At 35.1% G+C, this 19,498-nt stretch overlaps 1 long non-coding RNA gene across 1 annotated transcript in view; it reads left to right on the top strand.

The window, feature by feature from the left end:
- Positions 1 to 18,716, top strand: part of LOC141410226 (uncharacterized) — a 192,331-nt gene extending 173,615 nt beyond the window's left edge. The window contains exon 2 of the long non-coding RNA XR_012434470.1: positions 16,562 to 18,716. This is a non-coding gene — a long non-coding RNA (uncharacterized lncRNA). The remainder of the gene's footprint in view (positions 1 to 16,561) is intronic.
- Positions 18,717 to 19,498: the final 782 nt, after the last annotated feature.

Raw genomic sequence — 19,498 nt, 5'->3', positions numbered from 1 at the left:
CTGGGCACCATTTATTAAATAGGGAATCCTTTCCCCACTGCTGGTTTTCATCAGGTTTGTCAATGATCAGATGATGGTAGACGTGCAGTCTTATTTTTGCATTCTCTATTCTCAAATGCTTAAAGTCTTGAATTATATTTGTCAAGAATACATTAAAGTTTTGCAAAAACATGATGGTTCTACATAAATATTAATGACTTTAAAATGCCAAACCAATAGTAATTCACAAAAACCACCACCTCTGAAATCATTCTTATTTTTATATGAGACAATAGCTATCGAACTGATTTTAACAAAGTGGAAATGAAGAATATGAGATTTTTATATATGACCTAAAAATAATACTATAACTAAAGAGTCAAGATTAAGTAGCTCATATCTTTCTGCCCAATAATTTTAAAGGGTTATGTAGAGGATATGCTAAATGTAAAAATACTTTGCTCTGATAAGGAGATATTAAATTGCACTTCAATTAAAATTAAAATGGAATATAGAAATTAGCAAGTAATTTGCTCAAATGCATAATCTTAAGATCCTCTTTCTGTTTAGTGATTCAAATTTCTTTCTCAAGTGGTTAGAAGAAGGCAAGTTCATGAGATATTGTAATTCAATGTATTTAGTAAAAATGTATCACATCTCTGAGCATTTAGCTAGTTAAATGCACCCCAACACTCATGCATATCATAAATTTTCCCTGACCATAAACTCTTGCTGGGCTCTTTGGTTAATACCCAGGCACTACTTGAGGTTTCTCTGAAGTTTAAGCACCAAGGAATTGGAGGAAAACTTCTCAATGAGTAGAATGCTAAGGCTTACCCCTCACTCTGTTACCACTGAGTGCCATTGTCAGACCATAAGCTAAAATTTTTTTATATTTTATTTATGATTTGTACCATAATTCTAACAAGTAGTTATTATTTCCCTCGTTTTGTAACAGATGCAAATGAGGCTTAAATGGGTTATTAACTAGCCCCAGAGTAGTCAACTATTAACAGAGAACCAAGGATTAAATCTAAATCAATCTGACTTGAAGGTCCATATTCTCTAAAATGCAGTTGCCACTTTTAACAAAATGAATTACATGTGCTTACATTATACTTTGCAAATCATAATCATAATATCCTACCTGAATTTCAGAAAATCCTCAACTCCATAGGAGGTGTGACCCATTATCTCCTATGAGCATCATTCCTTTCCTGAGTTGTGCTGAAGACATTATATGAATAAATGTTCACTATTCCTAGTGTGAGAGTGTGTGCATGGTGATATATTAAGAAACAGTGTGTGTATGTGTATGTATATATACACATATGCATGTATATGTACATTTATCTTTAAGGGACACAGCCAGCATGAAGTAGGTACCATGGTATATCACAAACCTTTTCCAGTTTTGCCTGTCAAGTTTTCATCAACAAATGAAACGGTTTTTTATAATAATTGAGCATATATATTTTTATAGCAATGCCTGTCATGAAATTCTCATTGCTGAGAGAGACATAACACATGCCGCAGCCCAGGAATTCCTTGTGAACCCGAGAATTAAGATGTAACTTAACATCAAGTTAGCAGGGAAGAGATGTTTGAGAAATTTGCCTCCTAATGAGATGGGAGAAAACAAAGACAGTGCAATGTCACAGGCCTCAGGAATGGCCAACTGAATAATATGATGAGTCTTCATGGCTTTATAGGATTGCTAATGCTCTAGAGGCATTTTAAATAATATAATTACTCCAAGTACAATTTCATTGTTTTCTTATACTAAAATGTATCCCAAATACTAAAAATAGGTTGAGAATCACTGTTTTATCTGTGTTCCTTAATCACACTAGGACATTTCTTCCTTCCCAATTCCATGATTTACTAGTCCAGGATACACACCAATTTTCCATAGGCATGGGCACAGCATTTTTTCATTCATCAGGGATCACAGCAATGTTTGCAGATGAGATGTGGAAGCCAATTATAGTGGCCTCAATGGCACTTCCTTTGCTTAAAGTTGTTAAGTCTTGTGTGTTATATGTCTTTACATAGCACAAAGCAATCCTAAAATTTGCTTTCTTTATATACTTTCAGTTCATTTATTTTTTAAAACACTTGAAATACTTCCCCATTTCTTACAAAAAAGATGTCCAGACTCTTCAGGTTAATATTTGAGGAATTTCCTGTTTTTATCCCATCCCATGTTTTCAGCTTAGTAACCAACATCTCAGGTGATCAAACTACTGGCTGCAGTCGTCATTGCACACTTTGGCATGGCCATTTTTAGTCCCACAATTTCTCCATTAAACATCCTTATTTCATCATCTCTAAACCCAAACTAAATCACTTCAAGTTCCAATTTAAAATTATTCTCAATTACAGCTTGTGGTGTTCTCCTTTATCCTGACTTTCTTCAGAATTGGCTTTCTCTACCCTTCTAAACCATGTCTAGTTTGACTGAGCAATTTTTAATTGTTTCCTTTTTAAATTGATGTTTATTTATTCTCATTTTTATAGGCATATATTATTATTGTCATTCTTTTCTATTGACACATTGTAGTTGTACATATTTATGGGTATAATTTGATGTTTGATGCATTTATGTTACATATAATAATAAAATTAGGGTATTTCGTGTATCCATCATCTTATGTATTTATCATTTCTTTGTGGTGAGAATATTCAAAATCACCTCTTCTGACTATGTTGTAATACACGATACCTTACTGTTAACCATTGTCACCCTACTGTGCAATAGAACACCAGAACTTACTCCTCCCATCTAATCATAACTTTGTACCTCCCTCTCCCTATCCCTCCCTTCTCTCTCCCCTCACCAGTGTCTTGTAAACCAATTGATATGGTTTGGATATTTGTCTCCTCCAAATCTCATGTTGACAGGTGATCTCCAATGTTGGATGTTGGCCTTAGTATGGAAGTGTTTGGGTCATGGGGGCAGATGCCTCATGAATGGCTTAGTGCCTTCCCCATGATAATGAGTGAGATCTTGTTTTGTTAGTTCATATGAGAACCCGTTGTTTAAAGGAGTCTGGAAACTTCTCCTCTTTCTCTTGCTCCCTGTCTTGCCATGTGACACATCTGTTCCCCCTTCACCTTCTGCCATGAGTAAAAGCTTCCCAATGCCTCACCAGAAGCCAAGCACTTGCTGGCATCATGATTATATAATCTGCATATCCATGAACCCCAATAAACCTCTTTTCTTTATAAATTACCTAGTCTCAAATATTCCTTGATAGCAATGCAAAACAAAATGATACTAATGAGTGGGGCATTGCTATGGAAATACCTGAAAACATGGAAGTGTCTTTGGACCTGGATAACAGGTAGCAGCTGAAAGAATTTGATGGGCTCAGAAGATGATAAAAAGACAAGGAAAAGTTTGGAACTTATTACAGTCTGGCTAAGTGGTTGTGACAAAATTGCTAATAGAAATATAGAAAGTGAAGTCCAGACTGATGAGGTCTCAGATGGAAATGAGGAATTTGTTGGGAACCAGAGCAAAGGTCATCCTTGTTATGCGCTAGCAAATAACTTGGCTGCAATGTATCCATGCCTTAGCAATTTATGGAAGATTGAACATAAAATTATGACCTGGGGTGTCTGGTGGAAGAAATTTCTAAACAGCAAAGCATTCAATATGTAGCCTGATTTTTAACAGCCCATGATCAGATGTGGGAGCAAAGCAATGGCTTAAGTTTGGAACTTATAACTAAAAGTTAGAAGAGCATAAAAATTTGGAAAATTTTCAACCTAGCCATGTGTTAGAGAAGGAAAAAACATTTTCAGGAGAGAAATGCAAGCTGGCTACAGAGCAACCACTTGCTAGAGACATCTGCAGGGCTAAAAGGGAGCCAGGTGCTAATAGTTAAGACAAAGGGAAAAAGGCCTCAAAGGCATTTCTAAAGTCTTCAGGACAGCCTCTCCCATTACAGGCTCAGAAGCCCATGAAAATGTAATGGTTTCTGGGGTCAAGCCCAGGGTCTCACTACCCTGATTCTCCTGTGAAGTGCTGCACCCTACATCTCAAAAACTCTAGTTCAAGCCTTGGTTCAAAGTACCCTAGATAGAGCTCAGGCCACCACTTCAGAGAGCACATGTTGTGAGCCTTGGTGGTTTTCACAGGGTGTTAAGCATGCTGGTGTGCAAAATACAAAAGTGAAAAGGGCTTGGAAGCTTCCTTTTATGTTTCAGAGGATGTACTGGAAAGCCTACGTGCCCAGGCAGTAGCCTGCCACAGGGGCAAAGCACTCACAGAGTCTCTACTAGGGCAGTGCCAAGGACAAATACAGAGTTGGAGCCCCCACACAGAGTCCCCACTGTGGTACTTGCCAGTGGAGCTATGGGAACAGGGCCGTCACCCTCTAGACCCCATGATGATACAGTCATAAATAGTTTCCAGCCTTAGTGTAAAAAAAGCCATAGGAATCAGATTCCAACTTGTGAAAGCAACCACAGTGGCTGCACCATGCAAAGCCACAGGGGTGGAGCTGCTCAAGGTCTTGGGAGCCCACCCACTACACCAGTGGGTCCAGTATACAGGACATAGAGTCAAGGGAGATAATTTTAGAGCTTTAAGATTTAATGTCTGCCCTCTGGGTTTCAGAATTGCATGGGGCCTGTTACTCCTTTCTTTTGGCTGATTTCTCCCTTTTGGAATGGGAATGTTACCCAAAGCGTATATCATACCTTTGGTAATAAATATCTTTGTCCCATGGAAATAAATACCTTTGTTTTGATTTTACAGGTTCATAGGCTGAAAGAACTTGCCTTGGAGTCTCAAATGAGACTTTGGACTTTTTGAGTTGATGCTGGAAGAAGTAGAGACTCTTGAGGACTGTTGAGAAGGGATGGCTGTATTTTGCAATGTAGGAAGAACATGAGATTTGGGAGGCAAGGGGGCAGAATGATATAGTTTGGATATTTGTTCCCTCCAAATCTCATGTTGAAATGTGATCCCTCAAGTCGGAGACTGGGCCTAGTGGAGGTGTTTAAGTCATGGGAGTGGATGCCTCAGGGTGCCCTCCCCATGGTAATGGGTGAGTTCTTGCCATGTTCGTTCATGCAAGAGCTGGTTGTTTAAGGAAGCCTAACACCTCCTCCTTTCTTTCTTGCTCCTTCCCTTGCCAGGTGACACAATTGCTCCTCCTTCACATTCTGCCATGAGTAAAATCTTCATTAAGCCTCATTAGGAACTGAGTAGATGCTGGTTCCATGCTTGAACAACCTGCAGAACTGTGAGCAAAATCAACCTATTTTCTTGGGGTCTATTTCTCTAAGGGGTCTCAGACAACCCCTTATGGCAACACAAACAGACCAATACACCATAGTTTTACTTTTTGCTTTTATTATATCAACTCTCTTTATTTTTCTTTTTCTTATTTTTAATATTCCACATGTAAGTGACATCATGTAGTATTTGCCTTTTTGTGTCTGACTTATTTCACTTAACATGATGTCCTCCAAGTCCATCTATGTTGTAGCAAATAAAAATATATCAATCATTTTTATGACTGAATAGTATTCCATTGCATATGCATACTGAATTTTCTTTATCCATTCATCCAGTTTTGGACACTTGAGTTGATTCCATATCTCAGCTATTGTAAATAATGTTTTGATTTATAATGTAGTGCAAATACCTCTTCAACATACTGATTTCATTTCCTTTGGATATATACTCAATAGTGGGATTCCTGGATTGTGTGATAGTTCTATTTTTAATTTTCTCAGGTACCACGATACTGTTTTCCATTTACAATCTCACTGAAAATGTTTAAGTGTTCTATGTTATCTGTATCCTCACCAAACTTTGTTTTCTGTTGTCTTTTTTTATAGTAGCCATTCTAACTGGAGTGAGGTGGTATCTCATTGTGGCTTTTATTTGCATTGCCCTAATGATAAGTGTTGTTGAGAATTTTATAATGTACACATTGGCTTTTTGTATATCTTCTTTTGAGAAATGTCTACAATATCTTCTCCTTACTTTTTAATTGGGTTACTTTTGTTGTTGTTGCTGCTGAGTTACTTATGTTTCTTATATATTCTGGATATTAACCCCTTGTAAATTGTATAGTTTGCAAATATTTTCTCCCATTTGGTAGGCTGTCTCTTCACTCTGTTAATTATTTCTTTGAGGTGCAAAACCTTTTTACTTTGACCTAATCCCATTTGCCTATTTTTGCTTTAGTTGCCATGCTTTTGAGGTCTTTTTTTTTTCAATTGCCTGCCTAGCTCAAAGTTTTAAAGCATATCTCCTGTGTTTTCTTTTAGTAGTTTTATGGTTTGGGTTCTTAATACATTTTGAATTGATTTTTGTATATAGTGAGAGGTAGGGGTCTAGTCTCATTCTTCTGCAGTTGTATATCCAATTTTTTTAGCACCATTTATTTCAAAAACTGCCTTTTCCCCAGTATGAGTTCTTGACAATATTGACAGAAATCAGTTTAGTATAAATATGTGAATTTCTTTTTGGGTTCTCTATTCTGTTCCATTTGTCTATGTGTCTGTTTTTATGCTAGGACCATTCTGCTTTTGTTACTTTAGTTTTGTAATATATTTTGAAGTCAAATAGTGTAATGTCTCCAGCTTTGCTCTTTTTGCTCAATAGTACTTTGGCTTGTTAAGGTCTTTTGTAGTTCCATATGAATTTTAGGGATTTTGCTTCTATTTCTGTGAAGAATGTAATTTGTATTTTGATAAGGATTGCAGTTATATCTGTAGATCACTTTGGGCTGAGACTGGACGATTTATAAAGAAAGGACATTGATTTGGCTCACAGTTCTGCAGGCTCTATAAGTATGGCACCAGTATCTGTTTGGCTTCTGATGAGGGCCTCAGGGAGCTTCGAATCACGGTAGAAAGCAAAGGGTAGCTGGCATGTCATACAGTGATAAAGGAAACAAAATAAATGCTAGGCTCTTTTAAACAACAAGCTTTCATACAAACTAAAAGCAAGAACTCACTCATCACAAAAGGGATGATGCTAAGTCATTCTTGAGGCATCTACTCCTATGATCAAACACCTCTGACTAGGCCTCACTTCCAACATTAGGGATTGCATTTCAACATGAGATTTGGAGGGAATAAATATCCAAATCATATCAGATAGTAGGGAAAATATAAAAATATAAATTTTTGCAACCCATGGACATGGAATATATTTACATTTATTTGTGTCTTCTTCAAATTCTTTCATCAATGTTATATAGTTTTCATCTCTTTGAATACATTTATTTCTAGGTATTTTATTTTTTGTAATATTGTAAATGGAATTATTTTCTTGATTTCTTTTTCAAGTAGTTTGTTATTGATATACAGAAATACTACTAATTTTTTATGTTGATTTTGTATCCTGTGACTTTACATAGATGTTTTAGTAGTTTTAACAGTACTTTGGTGGAATTTTTAGAGTTTTCCATATATCAAATTATGCCATCTGCCAACAGGAACAATTTGACTTTCTTCTTTCCTATTTGATTTGTCTCTTTCTTGCCAAATTGCTCTGGCTAGGACCTTTAGTATTATGTTGAATAAAAGTGATCGAAGTTGGCATGTTTGCCCTGTTCCAGATAAAGGAAAAATGCTTTTATCTTTTTCCCATTCACTATAATGTTAGCTGTAGGTTTGTCAATATGGATCTTTGTGTTGAGGTATGTTCTTTCTATACCTAAATTTGCTGACAGTTTTTATCACAAAGGGATATTAAATTTTGTCAAACACTTTTTCTGCATCGATTGATCACATGGTTTGGTTTTCATCTTTCTTTTTATTAATGTTGTGTATGACATTTATTGATTTTTATATGTTTAATTTTTCATCCCTAGGATTGAATTCCACTTGCTTATAGTGAATGATCTTTTTAATTTGCTGTTGAATTCTATTTGCTAGTATCTTACTGATAATTTTTACATTTATGTTTATCATTAATATTGGCCTGTAGTGTGTTTGTCTGGTTTTGGAATCAGGATAATGCTGACCTCATAAAATGAGTTTGGATGAATTCCTTTTCTTCAATTTTCTGAAATAATTTTAGAAGAAATGGTATTAGTTCTTTAAATGTTAGGTAAAATTCGGTAGGGAGATCATCAAGTCCTGGGCTATTTTAGATGAAAGACTGTTTCTTACTGATCCAATTTCCTCACTTGCTATTGGCCTGCTCCAGGATTTTTGTTTGTATGTTTGCTTGTTTGTTTGTTTGTTTGTTTTCATCATAATTTAATCTTCGTAGGTTGTACATGTCCAATGATTCATCTATGTATTCTATGCCCTTAAATATGTTGGTTTATAGATGTGAATAACAGTCTTTTACTAACCTTTATATATTTGTAATATCAGTTGTAATGCCTCCTTTTTCATTTCTAATTTCATTTATTTGTATTTGTTTTCCTAGTCTGGCTAAAGGTATGTCCATTTTATTATCAAAAAGACAACTCTCCTTTATGTTGATCTTTGAATTTCTTTAAGTCTATATTATTTATCTCTGCTCTGAGCTTTATTATTTCCTTCCATCTGTCAATTTTGAGTTTAATTTATTCTTGGTTTTCTAGTTCCTTGAGGTGCGTGGTTAGGTTGTTTATTAGAAATATTGTTTTCTTTTTGGACATAGGCATTTAGTACTATAAAATTTCATTTTAGAACATCTTTTGCTTTGTCCCATACGTCTTGGTATGATGTGTTTCCATTCTCATTTGTCTCAAGGAATTTTTAAATTTTTGTTTTATTTTTTTTCATTGACTCATTGGTTATTTAATTTCCATGTATTTGTAATGTCTCTAAAATTTTTTCTTTTTGATTTCTATGTTCATGCCATTATGGATTACAAAGATATTTGATATGATCTTTATTTTCTTACATTTGTTAAAACTTGTTTTGAGGCTTGACATACGATTGATCCTAAAGAATGTTGCATGTGTAGTTGAGATGAATGTGTATTCTGCAGTGGCTGGATGGAAGGTTTTGTAACTATCTGTTAAGTTCATTTGGTCTATGATATAGTTTAAGTCTGAGGTTTCTATTTATTCTCTGTTTAGATGATCTGCTCAGTGTTGAAAGTTGAGTTTTGAAGAACTTTATTATGATTGTATTTCCGTCTATTTCTCTCTTTAGATCTAACAACATTTACTTTATATATTTGTGTGCTTCAGTGTTGGGTGTATATATATTTACAAATGTTATATTGTTGTTTAAAAGTGTATCTTACTAAATAACCACAGTACCAAAGCATTCATTATTATAATGGCGGTCTCTAATGCCTGTTTACTTTAATACAATGACCAAAACATAGAGTTAATTAAGCAGTTGGACATTTAATTTGTTCATTAATTCATTTATTTAGTATCATAAGAAGTAAGCTGCTTCTTGTGCAAAATGTTACTCAGCTACAGAAAAAAGTTATTTCAGTCAAACACTATGCAAAGAAAAGAAATGTGTTTTGACATCAATAAAATTAGAGTGAGAATATGTGACCAAAAAGAAATAAATGAGCTCATGAGATAAGACTTAAGATACCATAATTTCAAGATGCATTGGTTCTGTAAATAATCGGAAATTATTATTTTTGCTTGTTTTGGGGAACTAACATAATTCATCAGCAAGAGAATGAAAGAGACAACACTTTCTGTAGATGTCAATGACACTCATCAGTTGATAGTCCAACTGGAGCAGCTGTATTTCTTTCCCTAATTGAAAAATTACCCTGGAAAATAAATGGAGTTTAAACATCTTGTGGTGATTAGATCTTTGGAGAAAAGATTATCAGTGGTGGAGAAAGTGTATAGAACAAAATAATTAGCATTTGATATCTTCATTACTTTTCAAAACTTCATCAATTTTTGATGTCTCATATTTTAAATTGGAAATAACATATTTGGAATATAACATAAAATATTAAGCACTAAACATTATATAATTATATGTATATAACATAAAATATTAAACATTATATACTTGTATGGTGAACTAAAATCTATCTACCTGAAGATTAATTCTAAAAAAATGAGCCATATGTTTAGTTTTCTTTATTTCTTATTTATTGAAACTTTAAAAATAGCAAGTGATTCATTACGAATTTCTCTTTATTCTCCTTAATTCTTCCACATTCTAATAGAAGTACTAATGTCTTTTAAAGATTTATAAAAATAATCTCATTATAAATATGATGATCCCCCAATCATGATTTACAGAAATAACATTAAGTAGACTTTTTAAAATTTCTATTTTAAGTTATAAAATATAAAGAAAACACTCCCTAAATATAATTTGGAAAATAAAGTATAAAGTAAAAATAAAATCACCAATAATACCATATTGAAAGATAAATTATTCAACACTTTAGTTCCTTTCCTTATAGCTTCTATATAAGGTATTTATGAGCTATGTTGAATACATACAAATTTTGTCATCAACAAAATGTCATTTTTTTTCTGTCATACTCTTACATTTTATTCAGTAGGAAACATTTTTCTGTAGTCACTGGGTAAAATATCATCAGAGTGATGACAGTTTTCTCAATCTGAACTAACAGGCAGTCTTATCAATTTGCAAGCCCAGCCCCTATTCAACATTTAAATACATTCTCTACTATAGTAAACAAGATTCTGAACTTGATTTGCCACTAATTATTCTCTATTCTTTCAAGTCCACTTCTTGTAATCTCACATTGAGCACACGGGGAGGGGTGTCTTTTCATTCTCCTTCCAAGTAACTATCTGGTCTTAAGCCTCTGGCAGCTGGACTTGAGGACAGAGGAGAGGGAAAACACAAGTGTTCCCCATTTGAAATGGTATCAATGAACACAAGCGCTATGCTTGCTGTAGTCTGTTAGATACCTTAAGACTAAGCTCCTGTCTCTTGTAGTTCTCTTGACTTAAGTGAATACACTGGTAGTCACTTGGGAACCTTCCTGAGTCCTGAATTTCAGTTGCGCTTCTTGTTGTTGATGTCCCTTCACTTTTCTAGGAAACCATAGATGATCTCACACTGACTTTCCCCTTGTTTGCTAATATATGGTTCATGGGCAACTTGCATGCATTTACACCTCATGTTCAGAAAAGGTCTAGTTGTGCAGGTCAATTCCAAAATAACAACCGTGTCTCGTCTCTGCCCCCACAGAAAGTGAGGAGCCTTTATTTGCTTATCTGAACTTCATAGTATTGCTTTAGGTATAGGTTCTGAAAACCAGAAGAACTAGGTCATCGTTTCAAAGTCTAAACTTGTATTTTCTTTTCAATTACATATTGAGAATATGAGTTTGCTTTCATTTTCTCATGTGTAATGTCTTTGACTTTATATTTGTTTAGATTGTGCTCTGATTGAGATAGCTTTATTTTTAAATATCAAATCAAACTGTCTTTGGTTTTGTGATTGTTTCTTCTTAGAAAGTCATTGACATACAGATAACAGATAGTCTTCTACATTCCAATGTTATTTCTTTCTTAAACATTATTTTTCCTTTTCGTAAGTAACACCAAGTTCTCTGTTACCCTTCAAATTTTCTTCTTTAACATATTATTTATCTGAGTTTAGTAATTAAATGTTAGAATCATTTGATGTTCTACTTGAGGCCTACTTTCTAACTCTGAGAGGAAATTTTATTTATTCTCATGTATTCAGTTGCTAACCATATATGGAAAATTACCAAATATAAATCTATATTGCAGAGTTTTCTCTTGACTCACAAAGACACATTTACTCTTTCTATTTAACATCTGTTTCTGGCCAAATTCTCTAAGAATTAGATGACAATTCCCCACCGTCCCCCAATTTATTTCTTCTCCAGTGTTTACTATCTCAGCAAATAGCTCAACAAATACCTTGCTTCTAGAGTACATGAAATTTGTATTTGATGCTTTGCTCACTCTTAGCCTCTAGATTCAATTAATCACCCAGACATCAACTTCTTTATGTAAATATTATGTGAGTTCATTAATTTATTTGAATTTCTTTTGAAATCCTAATTCCTATTATTACTTACCTCGGTTATTGCACCATCTCCTAGCCTAGATGAAGTTATATATCATTCTTTCTCTTTTGAGAATTTTTTATTTTTATTTTTTTTGAGATGAGTCTCGCTCTGTCACCCAGCCTGGAGTGCAGTGGCGTGATCTCGGCTCACTGAAACCTCCGCCTTCCAGGTTCAAGCAATTCTCCTGCCTCAGCCTCCCGAGTACCTGGGACTACAGGCACGTGCCACCATGCCTGGCTAATTTTCTTTTTTCTTTTTCTTTGAGAGGAGTCTCCTTCTGTCACCAGACTGGAGTGCAGTGGCGCGATCTTGGCTCACTGAAAGCTCCGCCTCCTGGGTTACAGCAGTTCTCCGGCCTCTGTCTCCGGAGCAGCTGGGAGTACAGGCACACGCCGCCATGCCCGGCTAATTTTTGTATTTTTAGTAAGAGACGGGATTTCACCATGTTGGCAGGATAGTCTCCATCTCTTGACCTCGTGATCCGCCCGCCTCGGCCTCCCAAAGTGCTGGGATTACAGGCGTAAATTTTTTGTATTTTTAGTAGAGACGAGGTTTCATCCTGTTAGCCAGGATGGTCTTGATCTCCTGATCTCGTGATCTGCCTGCCTCAGCCTCCCAAAATGCTGAGATTAAAGGCGTGAGCCACCGCACCTAGCCAAGAATATTCTTTACATGACAATTAGGGACTTATAGAAAATGATAGTGATTATTTTACTCTTCTGTCTAAAACTCTCCAATTATCCTCTGTTTTATTAAAGCCTCAGATTATTAACGTTGCCCATGATGTGCATCGTCCAATGAGATAAACCATGTTTGTATCTTACCCAATTCTTTGTAAGGTACATTCCACCTAGAATGACTCATTTTTTTTCCTTTTGTGTTATTTCCAGTCTTAATGCCTTTGCATATACCACTACCTTATGTAAATCACATGCTACTAGCCTCCTTCCCACCCACCCATATACTAAGTATACATACAGCCATTTTTTGCCTCATTAGTGTCACGCTTGAGGTAACTAAATCAGGGAAGATTTACGAACTTCACGCAAGTTTGATTTTACCATTAATTGTATAAATTTCCTCCTATGCCATTCAATTCTACCAAATTGTTTAATGTGACTCTAATGTTGACTGCAACGGTATAGACAATGTGCATTTTATTCATCACTGTATGTCCAAGTCTTGAACAGTACTTAATAGAGGGTAGGTACTCAAATATTTATTAAACAAACCACAGCTTTAACTATAGTTCATGGTCAATAACCTAAATGGGGAGAATATTTAAAGAAGTGAAAGAAAACAGTCATTTGTCTAGTTCCCATGGGCTGTAATAGGAAAGTACAAAAAGCTTCCAGAATAAAGTTTTTGGAAGTCTTTTAGATATTATGTGCCAGGCAAATGGTGGAGTTCTCAAGCTAGAAAATTATTGAATATAGAAAACTCTAGTATCATTTTCTATAAGACAAATCCTCACTTCACATTATCAGATTTCATAGACTTATATATGTCTGTCTATTACTGTATTCATTCAGCTAGGTAAATAGAGAAGAGATGAGGAAGAGAAGAAGAATATAATATTTAACAGATGTACCTTTGGGTGATAGAATTAAAAGCACTTAAAAATTATTCCATGGCCGGCCGCGATGGCTCACCCTTGTAATCCCAGCACTTTGGGAGGCCCTGACAGGCCGATCATGAGGTCGGGAGATTGAGACCATCCTGGCTAACACGGTGAAACCCTGTCTCTACTAAAAATACAAAAAATTAGCTGGGCGTGGTGGCAGGTGCCTGTAGTCCCAGCTACTCGGGAGGCTGAGGCCAGAGAACGGTGTGAACCCTGGAGGCGGAGCTTGCCGTGAGCCGAGATGGCGCCACTGCGCTCCAGCCTGGGCGATGGAGGGAGCCTCCATCTTGGCGCGGGGGCAGGGCGGTGCGGGCAGAAATTATTCTTTATACTCTTGGTATTTTACATATAACTATACCCATTTTAATTTCATAATTATAATATGTATACTTAGACTTAAAATATTATTAAACAAAGGCCGTATCAACCACACATGTGTACGTGAATTTAACTAATGTTTATTAAATGTGATGGGTACTCTACTAGTTTTAACTTTACCAAGATATTGGTAAAATTGTTCATCAGAAGTTCCTCGTTATTTATCCTCAATAGAATCCAAGAGACAACACAAGACATTTAGAACTTTCTTTTTCCATTAATACTCTCATAAATTGGAGAACCAGAAGTTGTTATGCAGATGTGCATTAGATTGGAAGTTTAGAGATACTGGCTATCATAGGTTATCATTACTGAAAAAGCAGAGTACATGGCTACCCCAATAGTTTCTTTGTTTTTCATGTATATTTCATTAAGATTTGTAATAATATTTTAGGCACAAAGACATCATTAAGTTGCAATGCTCCTCAAAATAGAAGGTGAACTAAATTTTCTCCATATTGATGTCTGTCCCTCATAATCATTAAGAAATTTGTAACTCCTAAAAATTAACAAGTAACTACATTTCAAGTATTTCTGTGAGCTTTGCAACTTAAATATATCCACAGTTATGAAGAAAGGAGGATTTGTATAAACCATTCTCTGCTTTCTTAAGTGAAATCCTTCCTTGCCACATAGCAATTATGTCCTCTGGTGGATAAAAAGATGAATATGAAAGAATACTATTTTAGGATCTACAGGCTCTATTTGGACGTAACTCATTTATAAACTCATGAAAAATAGCAAATCATTTCTATTTTCAAATAAAATCATACTTAAGAATGAAAGCTGTCATAATTATGTGGTTTTGTCACTATGCATATATTTTGTAATATGCTGATTTGATTATTTTAAAGATAATAATTCTATCACTGTTATCAGTCATGACACTTTTATAGGACTGATGACACGTCTTGTTTACAGTGGTGAAAACTGATTGGTAAAATAGTCAATCTATTTCATGTTTCCATTTTTTTAAATGCATGTAAAGGTGTTCATAATAGCCTTGAACTACCTTTTGTATTTCTGTGGTGTCAGTTGTAATATCTCCTATTTTATTTCTCGTTGAGCTTATTTGCATCTTCACTCTTCTTTTCTTGGTTAATCTTGCTAATCGTCTATCAATTTTCTTTATCTTTTCAAAGAACCAGCTTTTTGTTTCATTTATCTTTCATATTTTTGTGTTTCAATTTCATTTAGTTTTGCTCTGATCTTGATTATTTCTTTTCTCTTACTGGTTTGGGGTTTGGTGTGTTCTTGTTTCTTTAGTTCCTATACCTTAGATTGTCTATTTGTGTTCTTTCTGACTTTTTGATGTAGGCATTTAAGGCTAGGAACTTTCTGCTTAGCACCACCTTTGCTGTATCCCAGAGGTTTCGATAGGTTGTGTCACTATTAGGGTTCACTTCAAAGAATTTTTAAATTTTCATCTTGATTTCATTGTTGACCTAATAATCATTCAGGAGCAGTTAATTTAATTTCCAAGTATTTGCATTGTTTTGAAAGTTCCTTTTGTAGTTGATTTCCAATTTTATTCCATTATCATTTGAGCATTTTGAAATAATTTCAATTTTCTTAAATGTATTGACACTTGTTTTGTGTCCTGTCATATGGTCTATCTTGGGGAAAGTTCCATGCGCTGATGAATAGAATGTATATTCTACAGTTGTTGGGTAGAATGTTCTGTAAGAATCTGTTAAGTCCATTTGTTCGAAGATACAGTTTAAATCTGTTTTTTCATTATTGACTTTCTGTCTAGATGACCAGTCTAGTGCTGTCAGTGGAGTATTGAGCTCCCCGACTATTACTGTGTTGCCGTCTATGTCATTTCTTAGATCTAGTAGTAATTGTTTTATAAATTTGGGAGCTACATTGTTAGGTGCATATATTTTTAGAATTACGAAATTTTCCTGTTGGACAAGGCCTTTTATCATTATATAATATCTCTTTTGTCTTTTTAAACTGCTATTGATTTAAATATGGTTTTTTTTTTTTTTTTTTTTTTTGAGACGGAGTCTTGCTCTGCCGCCCAGGCTGGGGTGCAGTGGCCGGATCTCAGCTCACTGCAAGCTCCGCCTCCCAGGTTTACGCCATTCTCCTGCCTCAGCCTCCCGAGTAGCTGGGACTACAGGCGCCCGCCACCTCACCCGGCTACTTTTTTTTTGTATTTAGTAGAGACGGGGTTTCACCGTGTTAGCCAGGATGGTCTCGATCTCCTGACCTCGTGATCCGCCCGTCTCGGCCTCCCAAAGTGCTGGGATTACAGGCTTGAGCCACCGCGCCCGGCCTAAATATGGTTTTGTCTCATATAAAAATAGCTATTCCTGCTTGCTTTTCGTGTCCATTTGCATGGAAAATCTTTTTCTACCCTTTACTTTAAGTTTATGTGAGTTCTTATGCATTAGGTGAGTCTCTTGAAGGTGGCAGATCCTTGGTCAGCAAATTCTTATTCATTCTGCAGTTCTATATTTTTAAGTGGAGCATTTAGGTAATTTACATTCAATGTTAGTCTTGAGATACGAGGTTTTATTCCATTCATTATGCTATTTTTTGCTTGAATACCTTGCATCTTTTTTATTGTATTTTTTGTTTTATAGGTTCTGTGAGATTCATGCTTTAAAGAGGATCTGTTTTGATGTCTTCCCAAGATTTGTTTCAAAATTTAGAGATTCTTTTAGCAATGTACAACCCTCCTAGCTTAAATCAGTAAGAATTAGAAACCTTGAACAGACCAATGACAGGCAGCAAGATTGAAATGGTAATAAATTACCAACAAAAAAAAATCAGGACCAGATGCATTCACAACTGAATTCTGTCAGACATTCAAAGAAGAACTGGTACCAATCCTATTGACACTATTTCACAATATAATGTAAGAAGGAATCCTCCCTAAATCATTCTATGAAAACAGCATCATCCTAACACCCAAACAAGAAAGGACATCATCAAAAAGAAAACTACAGACCAATATCCCTGATGAACATAGATGAAAAGATCCTTAACTAAATACTAGCTAACTGAATCAAACAGCATATCAAAAAAAATCCACCATGATCAAATGGGTTTCATACCAGGGATGCAGGAATGGTTAACATATGTAAGTCAAAAAATGTGATACACCACATAAACATAATTAAAAAGAAAAATCACATTATCATTTGAATAGATGCAAAAAAGAACATTTGACAAAATCCAGCATCACTTTATGATTTAAACCCTCAGCAAAATCGGCATACAAGGGATATACCTCAATGTAATACAAGCCATCTATGACAAACCTAGAGTCAACATAACACTGAGTGGAGAACAGTTGAAAGCATTCCCTCTGAGAACTGGAAAAAGACAAGGATGCCCACTCTCACCACTTCTATTCAGCATAGCACTGGAAGTCCTAGCCAGAGCAATCGGGCAAGAAAAAGAAACAAAGGGCATCCAAATTGGTAAAGAGAGAAGGTCAAACTGTCGCTCTTTGCTGATGATATGATCATATACCTAGAAAATCCTGAAGATGCCTCCAAAAAGCTCCTGGAACTAGTAAATGAATTCAGCAAAGTTTTGGGATACAAAATTAGTGTACAAAAATTAGTAGCTCTGCTATATACCTACAGCAACCAAGCTGATAATCAAATCAAGAACTCAACTCCTTTTTACAATAGCTGCATAAAAATATAAAATACTTAGGCATATACCTAATCAAGGAGATGAAAGAACTCTACAACAAAAAGTACAAAACATTGCTGAAAGAAATCATAGATGACACAAACAAATGAAAACATATCCCATGCTCATGTATGAGTAGAATCAGTATCATGAAAATGACTATACTGCCAAAACCAATCCACAAATTGAATGCAATTCCCATCAAAATACCACCATCATTCTTCACAAAACTAGAAAGACAATCCTAACATTTATATGGAACCAAAAAAACAGCCCAAGTAGCCAGAGCAAGTCTAAGCAAAAAGAACAAATCTGGAAGAACCACACTACCTGACCTCAAACTATACTACAAGGGCATAGTCACCAAAACAGTATGGTACTGGTATAAAAATAGACACATAGACCAATGAAACACAAGACAGAATTCAGAAATAACCCCAAATACTTACAGCTGAACTTCAACAAAGCAAACAAAAACATAAAGTGAGGAAAGGACACCCTATTCAACAAATGGTCCGGGAATAATTGGCAAGCCACATACAGGAGAATGAAACTGGATCTTCATCTTTTACCTTATACAAAAATCAACCCAAGATGGATAAAAGAGTTAAATCTAAAACCTGAAAATATGCAAATTCTAAAAGATAACATCGGAAGAATCCTTCTAGACATTGGCTTAGGCAAAGACTTCATGATCAAGAACCCAAAAGCAAATGCAACAAAAACAAAGATAAATAGATGGGACTTAATTAAACTAATGAGCTTCTGTGCAGCGAAAGGAACAGTCAGAATAGTAAACAGAGAACCCGCAGAGTGGGAGAAAATCTTCACAATCTACACATGGGACAAAGGACTAATATCCAGAATCTACAACTAACTCAAACAAATTAGCAAGAAGAAAACAAGCAATCCCACCAAAAAGTGGACTAAGGATATGAATAGACAATTCTTAAAAGAAGATATACAAATGGCCAACAAATATATGAAAAAATGATGACCATCATTAATGAGCAGGGAAATGAGAATCAAAATCATAATACTATACTACCTTACTCCTGCAGAAATGGCCATAATAAAAAAATTAAAAAATAATAGATGTTGTTGTGGATGTGGTGAAAAGGGAATACTTCTACACTGTTGGTGGGAATGTAAACTAGTACAAACACTATGGAAAACAGTATGGAAATTCCTTAAAGAACTAAAGTAGAACTGCCATTTAATCCAACAATTCCACTACTGGGTATTTACTCAAAGAAAAATAAGTCATTATATGAAAAAGATGCACACACATGCATATTTGTTGAGGCACAATTTGCAGTGTCAAAAATATGGAACCAAACTAAATGCCCAGCAATCAATGAGTGAACAAAGAAAAAAATATATATATACATACATATACACATACATGCCATGGAATATTACTCAGCAATTAAAAGGAACTAATTAATGGTGTTTGCAACAACCTGGATGCAACTGGAGACTATTATTCTAAGTGAAGTTTTAGGAATGGAAAACTCAACATCATATGTTTTCATTCATAAGTGGGAGCTAAGCTATGAGGATGCAAAGGCATAAGAATGATACAATGGATTTTGGGGACTTAGGCAAAAGGGTGGGAGGTGGGGGAGGGATAAAAGACTACAAATTGGGTTCAGTGTATACTGCTCGGGGGATGGGTGTACCAAAATCCCATAAGTCACCACTAAATAACTTATTCATGTAACCAAATACCACCTGTTTTCCCAAAACCTATGAAAATAAATAATTTAAAAATATTATTTAAATTTTTTGTGGGTACATAGTAGGTGTATATATTTATGAGATACATAAGGTATTTTGTTACAAGCATGAATGAAAAATAAGCACATCAGGGA

The sequence above is a fragment of the Macaca fascicularis genome, chromosome 4 (assembly GCF_037993035.2).
Source record: "Macaca fascicularis isolate 582-1 chromosome 4, T2T-MFA8v1.1".
NCBI classification, from domain to species: domain Eukaryota; kingdom Metazoa; phylum Chordata; class Mammalia; order Primates; family Cercopithecidae; genus Macaca; species Macaca fascicularis.
Note: the sequence above shows the minus strand (reverse complement) of the source record. Positions and strands in the feature narration are given on the sequence as shown.